We start from the raw sequence: 11,860 nt of genomic DNA, 5'->3' as shown, positions 1-11,860 counted from the left end.
CCCCCCCCCCCCCCCCCCCCCCCCCCCCCCCCCCCCCCCCCCCCCCTTCACCTCCACCCATCCCTTAGCCCCTTCAGTCACTACCACTCCCACCCTACTACAGCCATCCAACGCAGCAAACTCAAACTCCAACCGGAACACAAAGCAACCAACAAACCATCAAACAAATTGAACTAGAAATGGCTTATATTATAACTTTGGACCTATAAGCCAATGTTGCCTAAGTATTACAAAAATGAAATGATGAAAATGTTCATGAGTTTTTTGGAAGCTCCTGTGATAATGCAGGCTTCTCTTTGTTGTATATTCTTTCTGTTTGTTGTGGTTGTTATAATGATTTTTCTCTTCTGTGTAAACAGTAGCAAATCCCTGTATCCCCTTATTTCAGAGAAGAGAATGTCCTTTTTAGATTGAAACCTTTTCTCTGTCTTGATTCAGGATTTGTTTTTCTTTTCTAAATCCGGATCCACTGTCGTTAGTATTATATACCTCCCTGTCGGTGAAAGGGAGGGGGCTCTTTTTTAAATTGGTGAACCATTCATTCATTTTTAGTGTCTATTAAAACTTCCCCTTATTGATTATAGATGGGATTCCACAATCCCAGTAACTCTGATGTAGAAAAAAAATGAATTTCTAACATTGTTTTTGTTTTGTATCGCAAACAAAACATAATGTCTTTCCTCACAGGGGTTCAGGGAGATGGGGTGAGGGAGGGGATGGGTTAGCTTTCCTGATGACACGTTCAGTAATTTAAGAAAAAAAAAAACAACACTGTTGCCAAAGAGAAGATCTCTTTGCTTGAAAAAAATGCGTTTAGAAAAAGAAAAATAAAGAGAAAGAAGATCTATTTTTATAAATGATAATTAAAATAATAATTATTGAAGAATTTTTACAAGAATCTGGATTTGAAAAAAGAGAAAAATATTTTGACTGGCTAACTAGGGGGGGGCCGGGGCGGGAGGGAGGGGGCACCACCTTGTCTTGTCGTTCTGCCGTGGTACTTTATAGGATCAAAGGTTGTTTGTTTTTTGGGGAATCCAAGTTGGCAATGATTTTGTAGATGGAAGGTTTTGTGAAAAGGGATGCAAACTGAGGCAGGTGATTTTGGTAATTTTTCACATATGTACTAGTGCGTAATTATTCAACAGCGATACCCAAAAGGGAAGGGAGAGGGGTCTTTCCAAGGCCTAACCATCCTTATAGTCCAGAGCCCAAAGCAAGAAGACCCTTTGTCCACTTGTGTTCCTGTTTTTGTCATCCGTCAATATGGGATATCAGTAAATAGATATATACACATCTATCCATTTAGAGAGCATACTATACATTATCTATATCATTTTCTTCGCTCTGCGTTTGTGAACTTACATTTGAAAAGAACTTCCTTTTAGCGATCAACAGTAGGTGCTATACTACATTATTCACATATCTTAAATATCCAAGTTTGTTGTTCTATGTGTTGTTTAAAGAAAAAAAATACTTCGATGTTGGCATTGAATTGAGCTGCTGTTCTTTGTTTAATATTTGTTTATTGTTGGCCCAAAAATCTGGTGATACTATTTCTTTGCTGAGTAACCAGATAAATGAACTTGGGCCTTGTAAGAATCACTGAACAAATTTTTTATTTATTTATTTTTTGTTTGGCTTGCTGACTTTTAGGTTACTTGCTGAGCGTGAAACGTTTGTCAAAACTAAATGATGATTAGCTAGTTCCGTTAGTCTAGATATTTGTTTCCTTAAAAAGGATCTATGACAACTGTGTCTTCATTTGCTGTGTACAAATAGATGATATATATATACATATATAGTCTACATTTGTTTTACAATATCTACTGTACTATATGAGTTGTCACTGTTCTTTTGTTTGAGCTTGTCTTTTTCATATGACAACTTATTATGAAGTGGTGGTTCAGTTACTTAGAAAAACTTGTGAGGAAACTGTTCAATTGTTGTCATGTTGCTTGTGGAGAAAAAAAAAAGATTTGGATTAACTTTCAGTTACCTACCGCGGCAAAAGAGACCGAACAAAAGCTTAGACTATAACTGTATTTGTTTATTTACTTATCTATTTTTAAACTATTTATTTTTCTATTTATTTGTATTTATTATATATTTATGAATTAATTAATTTATCTGTGTATTTATGTATTTATTTGTTTCATTGTCTGTGTATTTGCGTGATTCTGGTACAGGGAGGGGGCGTTTCTGAGCAAAAGGGAACAAAGCGACTAGTGGAGAGGCTCTTCCAGTAGTCCACTGCACTGAGAGAACTTTTAGTACGTTTGTGCTTTGTACCAATATATCAAAATTACAATATAAAAAAATCTAAAAGTCAAGAAAACTGAAAAAAATGTCTGGAGGGTTGGGGGACGCTCTTCCCTTATTACTAGAAACAGTTACTCGCTATGCATAACCTAGTTATTAATAGTTAAATTTGCTATTGCTTTTTTCTTGTCTTGTTAAAATGAAATCTTTAGATCTTTTTCAATAAAGTTTAGTCTTAATAGGATGTTATAAACAGTCGTTCTGGTTCAATATAACCTGTGATAAGTTTGTGTAGTTCTAAAAAGCCACTCCGTCCACACCCTCCCTCCACTTACTACCGCTTTGTGATGAAACCTTATGCAAAAATGTGGGTCTGAAAGCATAGTTTTCAGTTTTCAGTAAAACATTTTATATAACATTCAGCTCTTGGAGGCTTGGGCAGATCAATTTTAAAAGGAGCAAATGCCCATTGTTGTTTGAGGGTCATTCATTGCACTGGACTAAATCGGTCAAAATCACTTAAGAGTCAAAACTTATTTTTAAAAATATTCATCATGTTTTCAAATGACATACCAACAAATCTTTAAAAATGAGAAATTGTTACCATTGCACACCAACTGTTATTTACAGCAGTTGTTGCTATACTATAAGAAGTACTCTGGAGGTATGAAAAGGGATTGTACCGATTCTATATTTTATATACTCTAATATGATATATATTATATATTTTGAAAGGTGAAAGGTAAGGGAATGGTTCCAGAAGTATAAATATACGGAATTGGATTTTTTTTTGTTTGTTGTTAAGACTTGAAAACATGAAGGAGGTGTGTGGAGAGCATTTTGAACACTCAGACGCATGCTCGCATAAGTACATCCTTCTCTCTCACACCTCAGTCATCTGACAGGCCGGGTCATCTTATATCATCATTATTATCCAGTCATCATCTGCACCATCCAATCGCATAGTTTTCTAACGTCATAACGGCAACAAACCAACCAACCCACCCAGCAACCAACCAGACCCCATCATGCTCCCCGCCGCCGTCGGGAGCTTGAATTATGCAACGACCCCAGTAGAATGTTGTTCTGATGTGTGAACTAATTTCCTACACTGTATGACTTTTGAACTCTTACGATGCGTGCCTGCGTTCCGCCTAGACCCTGTGTGCACATGTGTGTGTGTGTGTGAGCGCGCATGTGTGCATGTTTGTATGCATGTTCCTTTACGTAATTGTGTGTGTGTTGTGCGTTTGTCCTCATATGTTTGTTAGCGTGGCGTACATCCAAGTGTGCGTATCTACAGTATATACCTATGTTAAGTGTTTGTGATTCTGTGTGTGTGTGTGATTGTGCATTTGGGTCTGTTTAGTGCACATATATACAAGCGTATATGTGTGTCTCCCTGAGTGCATGTGCGCGCGTGCGTGACAGAGATAGCACATGTGGTGTGCGTGTGAAAGTGTGTGCATGTCAGGGTGTTTGAAACATGGGGCTGCGTCACCTCGCTCTATGCCCAACCCCTATGGCTCACACCATCCCCTGTAGCGCCTTATAGTGGCAGCCTGCCAGTAGGAACAACGCAGCCAGTAGTGGAGGAGGGAAGGTGAACAGAGGAACTAGGCTCTTCTTGTCAGTTTTCATTTTCCTCCTGAGACGTGTTTGTTTACTATCTGAAAAATCTATAAACGAAATCTTTAAAGACAAAAAAGACGAAAAAATGTTCACGGGGCCCCATGACCGCGGCTCTCTCTACTCTCTCCTGCTTATGTTATTACTTAACAATTATCAATGATGATTATTATGATTATTATTGCTATTATTCTTAGTATTCTTATTCTTATTATTAATCCAATTACTGCGATGAATGACTTCATGTTATCCTTGCTAGTTTAGGTCATTTCTGAAACTGGAAACAAAATAAAAATCTTGCTGTAAATGTTTGTTTTTTCTTTTTCATAAAACTGTTGTGTTTGAATTATTTGTACTTTTGAATGTTGGGACAATAAAATGAGGTGTTAAGAGCTTGGATGTTTCTTGTTGTGATGGATGAAGCGTTCAAATATTTCACATTCTTTACAGTTTTGGACACCATAAGGGATATCTTCCTGATACCCCTTCTGCTTTGTTGTCGGTTAAATTTAATAAGGGAAATCAGTAAAGTATAAAGGACAATTCAATTCATTTATGTACTTAATGAAAAGTGCACCTGATATCTTGCATGTTCAGTGTGGACTGTAGAACTGTAATTTGACAAAAATTGAAATTATGTTCATTTTAAGTGATTAGTCAACTAGGAAGACATCAAAGTGAAAGAAATTGTATTAATTTCATTTGAGTCATTGATAAAATCAAAAAACACTTACATTTGATAGTTCCGGTTCTTCATATGTGTCTATTTACTATTTATTTTTGTAGTGAAAAGGGAATATTTTCGAGTTTTGGACAAAGAAAGCAATTAGAATAAGTTACTGGATGTTTTTCTGACATTTTATAAAGAAAAACAATGAATTAATCCAAAAAATTATCAACAGATTAGTCAAATAAATCAGATTAGATCAATAATAGTTGCATTCGTAGTATTCTGTTCCTGTGTCTGTCTCTCAAGGCAAGATTTCAAATTAGTAATACAACACGATAGATCAGTAAATCACAGATTTAATCTGCGTTCACTGTGACCTTTCAGCTACTGAGGGACAGTCACGACTATGAGGCAGTAACACCGCAGACATAAAACGCAGTGCTGATCTCAGTCAGCCCTCTAAGGTGCTGCTGTAGGACGGCACAGAGGAATCGGGTGCAGACACATCAGTGAGATAACACTGCCCCCTGTATCTTCGCCAGAGTATCCAGAGACCTTTGTGGCAATATTCTGCTTCTCACGGAGTAGGAATATCTGTGGTTAATATGTGCTTTTCTCATCTCTGATCTTTCTGCTTCACAATACAAACAGCGTCCATCAGCTCAGAAAACACCTGAAGCAAACGACTAACACTAAGGCCTTAGAAGATAGCGGAATGTCTCTGCAAGCAGCTCATTACTGCTGCACACCACATCTGTTCATGTTCTCAGTAATGTCCAGTGAGTCCTGCTGTACGCCTTTATAATCAAAATCACACTTGAGCGGTTGTGGAAGAAATGATGGTTGTTTGACTGTCCAGTCACTCTTGTCTTTCCTCTACAGTTGTTACTTAATGATCCTCCACTCTCATCAAGACCAAAGTAGATGTGGAGGACATGAGTCCACATGTGCTCTCAAGTCCCCTTTGAACAGGGTCCTTGAGGGGTTTAAAGGCACAGCTAGTTCAATAAACAACTGCTGATTTCAACTTTAATGTGAGATGTTATAACAGCTCATCTCTTTTACTCCACTGAGGCCCAGACGTGGATAAAACAAAACGTAGCATGAAAATCGCTTAAAATATCGAATGCAAACAAGATGTTTCAATTTCAAAGGAAGTGAAAGTGCTCTCGTTACAGGGAGTTGTTGGGATTAATATGGCTCAGTTCTCACCATATTCTGTCACCAGGTGCAACCATATGATACAGCCTCTCAGTTTCTATATAAACCACTTTTCATCTGCCTGGGTGAGAGCTGATCACACTCACTCCATGGTGTGAATGTCAGCATCCTGCTGCGCTGTGATGTAGAAGGCAGTTCTGCCAAATGACAAGCATGAGCCTCACAGTCGGAAGCATATTATTTCATAAGGAGCTACTTGTCTTTGACAAATCTTCCGTAGTCAAATCTGTGCAGTCGGGGAGCTGGTTGTTGCCCTCTAGCTCTCCTTGGTACACACTCTGACATTAATGGGATACCTCGCCTCACCCCTTTGTCCACTTTAGAGATTTCACACTACCTAATCAAAAGACTCTCAGCTTCACTGGATGTTATTTATTAACTGGGCTGCAATCGTATGAGTGTGCAGTCCACTTCATTTTCTGTTTTGACATTAACACACTGATCAGCCTGACTGAAGCGTTTATTTGAGTTAGTCTTTGAAACCAACTTCTGTTGTAATAAAGAGTATTGTGTTGCAATATCCTCTGATAATTGATGACTGCACTTTAAGAGGCATTTCCTGCCAGCAGTTTAGACATCGAGATTACAGCAGCCTTTTTCTCCTTACATTTTTATTCACTTCCTAATTGTAACAAATGTCACTGTGATAGTGTTATGACGCTACCCGTAATGAAGCCAAGTTTTGGCATCGCATTATTGCTGTCAGCAACTAGAGGGATTTTTTAAAACCCTATCTCAGCTCTAGCCTCAGTACTCTTGATATGTGGTGTCTTGTATTTGAAAAATGAGGTCTCTCCCATGCTGTGATGCTGGAAATAAAACTGAAACTGACTCAGTTTTAAAATAAATCATGTGATTTCTGTGAGCTGCAGCACCTTTAGCTGTTTTAACAGAGAATCTTAAAGTGGGATAGCTGATCTCCAGTAAGGTCAACACCTCAAACATTCGTGTTCAAACTGAAAAAGTAAAACCCCTCATAGATTCATACATCTCCCATACTGTAAGAAACTTTATTTTTCTGTCATTTTATTATGATTTTATATGAATCAGTTGTAAGATGAACAAAACCTGTCCTGTTACAGCCACTAAATGTGATACGCTGTTTTGAACCAACTGACCTCTAGAACTGACCATATACTAAATAACTGCTTTAATTTAATTAGTCATTTTAGCTGACACTATCCAAAGCGACTTACAATTGCCGTGTATGTCAGAGGTCGCACACGTCTGGAGCAACTAGGGATTAAGTGTCTTGCTCAGGGATACATTGGTGGATGTCTCACAGAGGGAATTGAACCCAGGGTCTCTTACACCAAAGGCATGTGTCTTATCCTCTGCATCATCACCATCCTGATAACTGAATGTTATTGTGTAATGAACAGGGATTTCCTCACGTAATTGTTTAGCTGAGGTGCCTTACTCAGATAACCGATCAGATGAGATGACTGATCTTAGAAGGCATCTTGCCTTATGATCAGTTGAAAAGAGTGCCTAAAAAATAACCAAATGTACTACAAATAGTAAAATACTCTGTACCCTCGCTCCACTTCCAGAATGAATGTTTTACTGCATACTACCGGAGACCGCATACTGCATCCTGCTTTTTATAGTAGTATACTGTATGAAACAGGCCAGGCTTAGTTGGTTTCCAGTTTTGGAAAGCTGATGTAAACATGAGGAGGAATATAAATATAATTACTGCTTCTAACATTTTTTTTCTAATTTTATCTTGTGTAAGGAGAACATATGTAACAAACGTAACGTTCTAGCTAGCTGCCTTTGTCCTACTACTCATAACAAAGCCATAACTCTTAAGTTAAGCATGCCAAGCTAACATTTGATATCACAAAGACATAATGTTAACCATAGCAGACTGTCAATTAGAAAACAACACAACATACATAATTTAAATCTAACGTTGAGTTATATTTTTTGTTATCAGGGACAGAGTAGTTATATTCCTCCTTGTCTACCACTGACGCAGGGATATAATTGCGTCAGTGGATGGATGCTGCCATTTCAACAATGACCAGTTGGTGAGACTGCCTGATTAAATTAAGTTTACATTTTTTTAGAAGACCAGTTGAAAACTCCATGGGCACCACTTCCACCACACAAACGCCTTGCAAGGATCGTCACATCCTCCCAGTGGTAGATCATAAGTCACAACTTCAGACTAACAAACTGGCAGATATTTATCTCCCAGTTAAACAGACTTTTTGAACATGAGTTGTGTGAACGGTAATGGCACTGTCAATGCTGGTACTGCCTTAGAGAGCAAGTGACACCCAGGAGGGCCTAATATAGCACTAGGTCCCATTCAGGAAGTTTCAGTTCCTGAGGGCTCTGCTTGTAATCTACTCCCCTGTGAAGTCTTTTAATTTCAATGCAACATTTCCAGCACCATGGGATCACACTGTTCTTGCCCAGGGGCAGCATTTTCTTGTACACACATATCTGTTGCCATGTTGTGACGTATGTCATAGCATCACAGCAATGCATGACTCACCAATGTGATGATATATTGAGATGATTAGCTATGTCTGACCAGAGTGGGAACCACATGCAGAATGTACTGAAGCAAACCAATTTGAGAGAAGAATCGGGATTCAAAGGCTCCAATCAACAACACTTGAGGAGATATTCAGGTGTAAATTCTTCTCTATGCAGGCTTCTGCTGTAGGAGCTGCAACAAACTTAAAGCTGGCTGAGAGTGTTTGTGTCCATGCAGAGAAAGCACCCATGCTGTGGTCTATCCTGCTGTAAAGCAAAATAAAAAGGTGAGGAAAAGTTTAAGATTTAATTAAAAAAAAGAGTAATCCCCTTTGACTTTAAATCATTCTGATACGTTGTTGTTTAAGTATGTGGAGATCAATAAACAGTGGCTTACAGAAGTGCCCATCCTGACGTGTGAATAGGCTCAATGTAAATTATCATTATGTTGTTTTACTCAGCAGTTATAGTTTATTTGCCTGAAATGAAGACTATACATATGACCCTCTGTTCTTACTGAGTTAATTAGCATTGTTATGTAGTCAATGTGTTGAACGTTAGCCTTGGACGGAAATTTTCACTGTTTACATAATTAATTTAAACATATGATTAATTGTTGGCTGTGGTTAGCTAAGTTTAACATCGCTTTATGAATTAAGTTTTATACTGACTGTTGCATTGTTTACAGTGAGGTAAGGATAAGTAGGTGACAGAGAACTGAAGGCAGCAGCTAAGAAAGAACATCTGTGTAAAGCAGCAACCAATCAACAGCTGTTTCATAATATAGCCACTAAGTACGTTTGTCTATATCCTAAGTTGAAAGTAAGCGTGACAATCTGCATTGAACTATGTTGATCTGGAATTTGATGTGTCCCTCTCTAACTTCAAGAAGCGCTTGAAAACTCGTCTCTTCAGAGAATACTTTCTCTTATAACACCTCTATCCCCTAACCTCTAACGTGCACTTCCTGTGCTCTTCTTCCTCTTCTATCTCCTTACAGTTCTCTTGTATTAATTGTACTATTTCATTGACTCTTACTTCTTTCCCTAGGTATTTACCCCATTGATGTCATACTTGCTATTTGCGCTTACTCATTGCTGCTCTCACTAGTATCTATTGGCACTTGTAGATCTCTTACTGTATTGATGCTTGTATGTAGTTCATCAAATGTAAGTTGCTTTGGATTAAAGCTTCTGCCAAATCCGTAAATGTAAATGTAATGTAAGAAAATAATTACATTATGTGTACATAGAATGATTTTGTTCCAGCCAGAGTGAGCTGTGTGTGCGAGACTAAATGAGACAAAGGCAAAATTATAAATATTTATTCTAACCATTTTATAATTTAAAATATCAAGTTGCAGAATGTATGCCCATTGAATATTTAAATACTGAACTTGAATACCAATGTAACAAACAAATATTCAAATATTTTAGACCAGCCTTACTTACCTTCCTCATTTGTATGTACAAAATGGCAACTTCAAATGAACTAAGCTGTTTTCTACATTATGCAGCAGAGACAAACAGGACAGGACTTCATCCGTTGATGACTGGACCAGCAGATGGTGTGTAAATAATGTACGTCCCCTAGTGGGAACATCTAAGTCTGTCTCAGTTTGGTTGGATGCACCAACCCTTCTCCCTCACACAAAGTGACCCTTGCAATGTTAAAGAGTGTTCATTTCCAAGGATTGAGGTGAAATGGTTTGAATTAAAAACAAATGTGATGCATAGACCCTGATCTATACAATGGCACCATTTACAAAGTAGTAAGCATTCGGTACACAGAAAACATTCTCTGCTGAGTGTTATCTTTTACGCTGGACACATACTATAAAATAAATTAGACATTTCACGTCTAGAGTTATTTATCTTGGTTTAATTTGCATGCAGGTAATGCTCTGGCGGTAGTTTTTCACATACCATGTTTTTACTGTTTATTTCAATCTTCCATTGTTTTGTTGTTTTATATACATGATAACACCTGGTAGAGAAATTCTCTTTTCACTCGCTCTTTTCCAAAGGGAAAACAGGGAACAGACTCACAGTCGCAGAACAGCACTCCTGCTGCCTGGAACTGGTGGGGATTCAATGTCTTTCTCAAGGGCACTTCATCTGGTTAGATTCTTGTCATCATGAGGGCATTCTCCAGTCACAGTGTGGTTTCCCACTAAAGCAAACTGCCAGGACAGATACTGGAAGTAGTAATGACATCCTCAGCTCCTTTCTGCTCATGTTCTCTCTTTTTACCAGTAACTAGACACTACCAGCTCACTGCAGACCATAGCTGCAGTGGATGGGCTCTCAGGTTTTTGGCCGTGACAAAAGCTCATGTGGGTATGCGGCTGTGATGTTGGCATTCCCACCATCCCCTCAACAGCTTCAGCAGTGAAATTAACAAGCAGTTTTCACAGCTTAGATGTCTATGACTGTTTTCAGATTCCAGATCAGTAATGATGATTGCAGTTTCTGGCAGTGTGCAAATACAGAGGTATTGTTTGTGGGGAGTTGTTGATTGCTCTGGAAAATGCAGTGTTGTTGTTTTTTCTATAACGATGACGGCTGTAAAGATCTGCAAAGATTAGATGACACACTGGCCACTTTTTTGAGGCAAGCGGAGATGGTGACTGGCAAACAGGCTAAAAAAAAAGCTTGATAGCAGGCTTACTGAGCAGGCTCTTGTGTCTTCTTTACAAGGAGCAAATGTGTAATAAGAAAGAGCTATTGCATACAATTCTCCTTATCCATTTTTGTCTGAAGTACCTCTCCAGACCAAATAAATAAATTACATTATAACCATTACTAACTTTTGGGTTGTTTTCACAACTTCAACTGTTCTTATACAGTAGTAAAAGGAACATATGTTGACATATGAACATATAACATTACCCAGGGGGACACTATGTGAACCTCACCTGTTCTTGCCAGCCTGGTAATATCTGTCAGTGGAGAGAGAGTAGGGAGTAGGGAGGTGATTTTTATTCAAGCAACTGCGTCCGTGTGCACATTTGGAGCGTTGGTTGTTCACATCCTCAGAAATTGATGCTATGTGCACAAGATGCAACATGTACATGAATGGTAGGAGCAGTGTAGAGCAGAGCAGTGAGGTGTTAAAAATGTCTGTTAAAACACCGGAGACAGCGGATTGGCACAGTGCTTCAGGGTGGATGGGGAGACAGAGTCCGGCCCAGCTACTTTGCAAGGTTTCTGCCTCCTGAACAGTCTGTTGACATCCCTCTCCAGGATGGTAAGAGAGGGGGAGGGGATGAGATGATGGACTGTGGCCGATCAGTGGTATGGAGGGTGATGGTGTCAGGTATGTCCCATTGTCTTTCAAAGCGATAGTAAAACTGGTTCAACTCAGCAAGGCATGAGTCATTCATTTGTGGGATGATTTAGGTTTGTAGCTGATGATGTCAGCTGCCTCTCCAGGCAGAAGCAGTAATTTCTTGAGAATTGGTGTTGTAGTCTCTCTGCGTACAGCCGTTTAGTATCTTGCACCGCCTTGCTAAACCTGTACTTTGACTCCTTAAGCCTGGCCCGGTCACCACTCCTAAACACCTCTTCCTTTTCCAACCTGAGC

This window comes from Micropterus dolomieu, linkage group LG05 (assembly GCF_021292245.1).
Source record: "Micropterus dolomieu isolate WLL.071019.BEF.003 ecotype Adirondacks linkage group LG05, ASM2129224v1, whole genome shotgun sequence".
NCBI lineage: Eukaryota > Metazoa > Chordata > Actinopteri > Centrarchiformes > Centrarchidae > Micropterus > Micropterus dolomieu.
Note: the sequence above shows the minus strand (reverse complement) of the source record.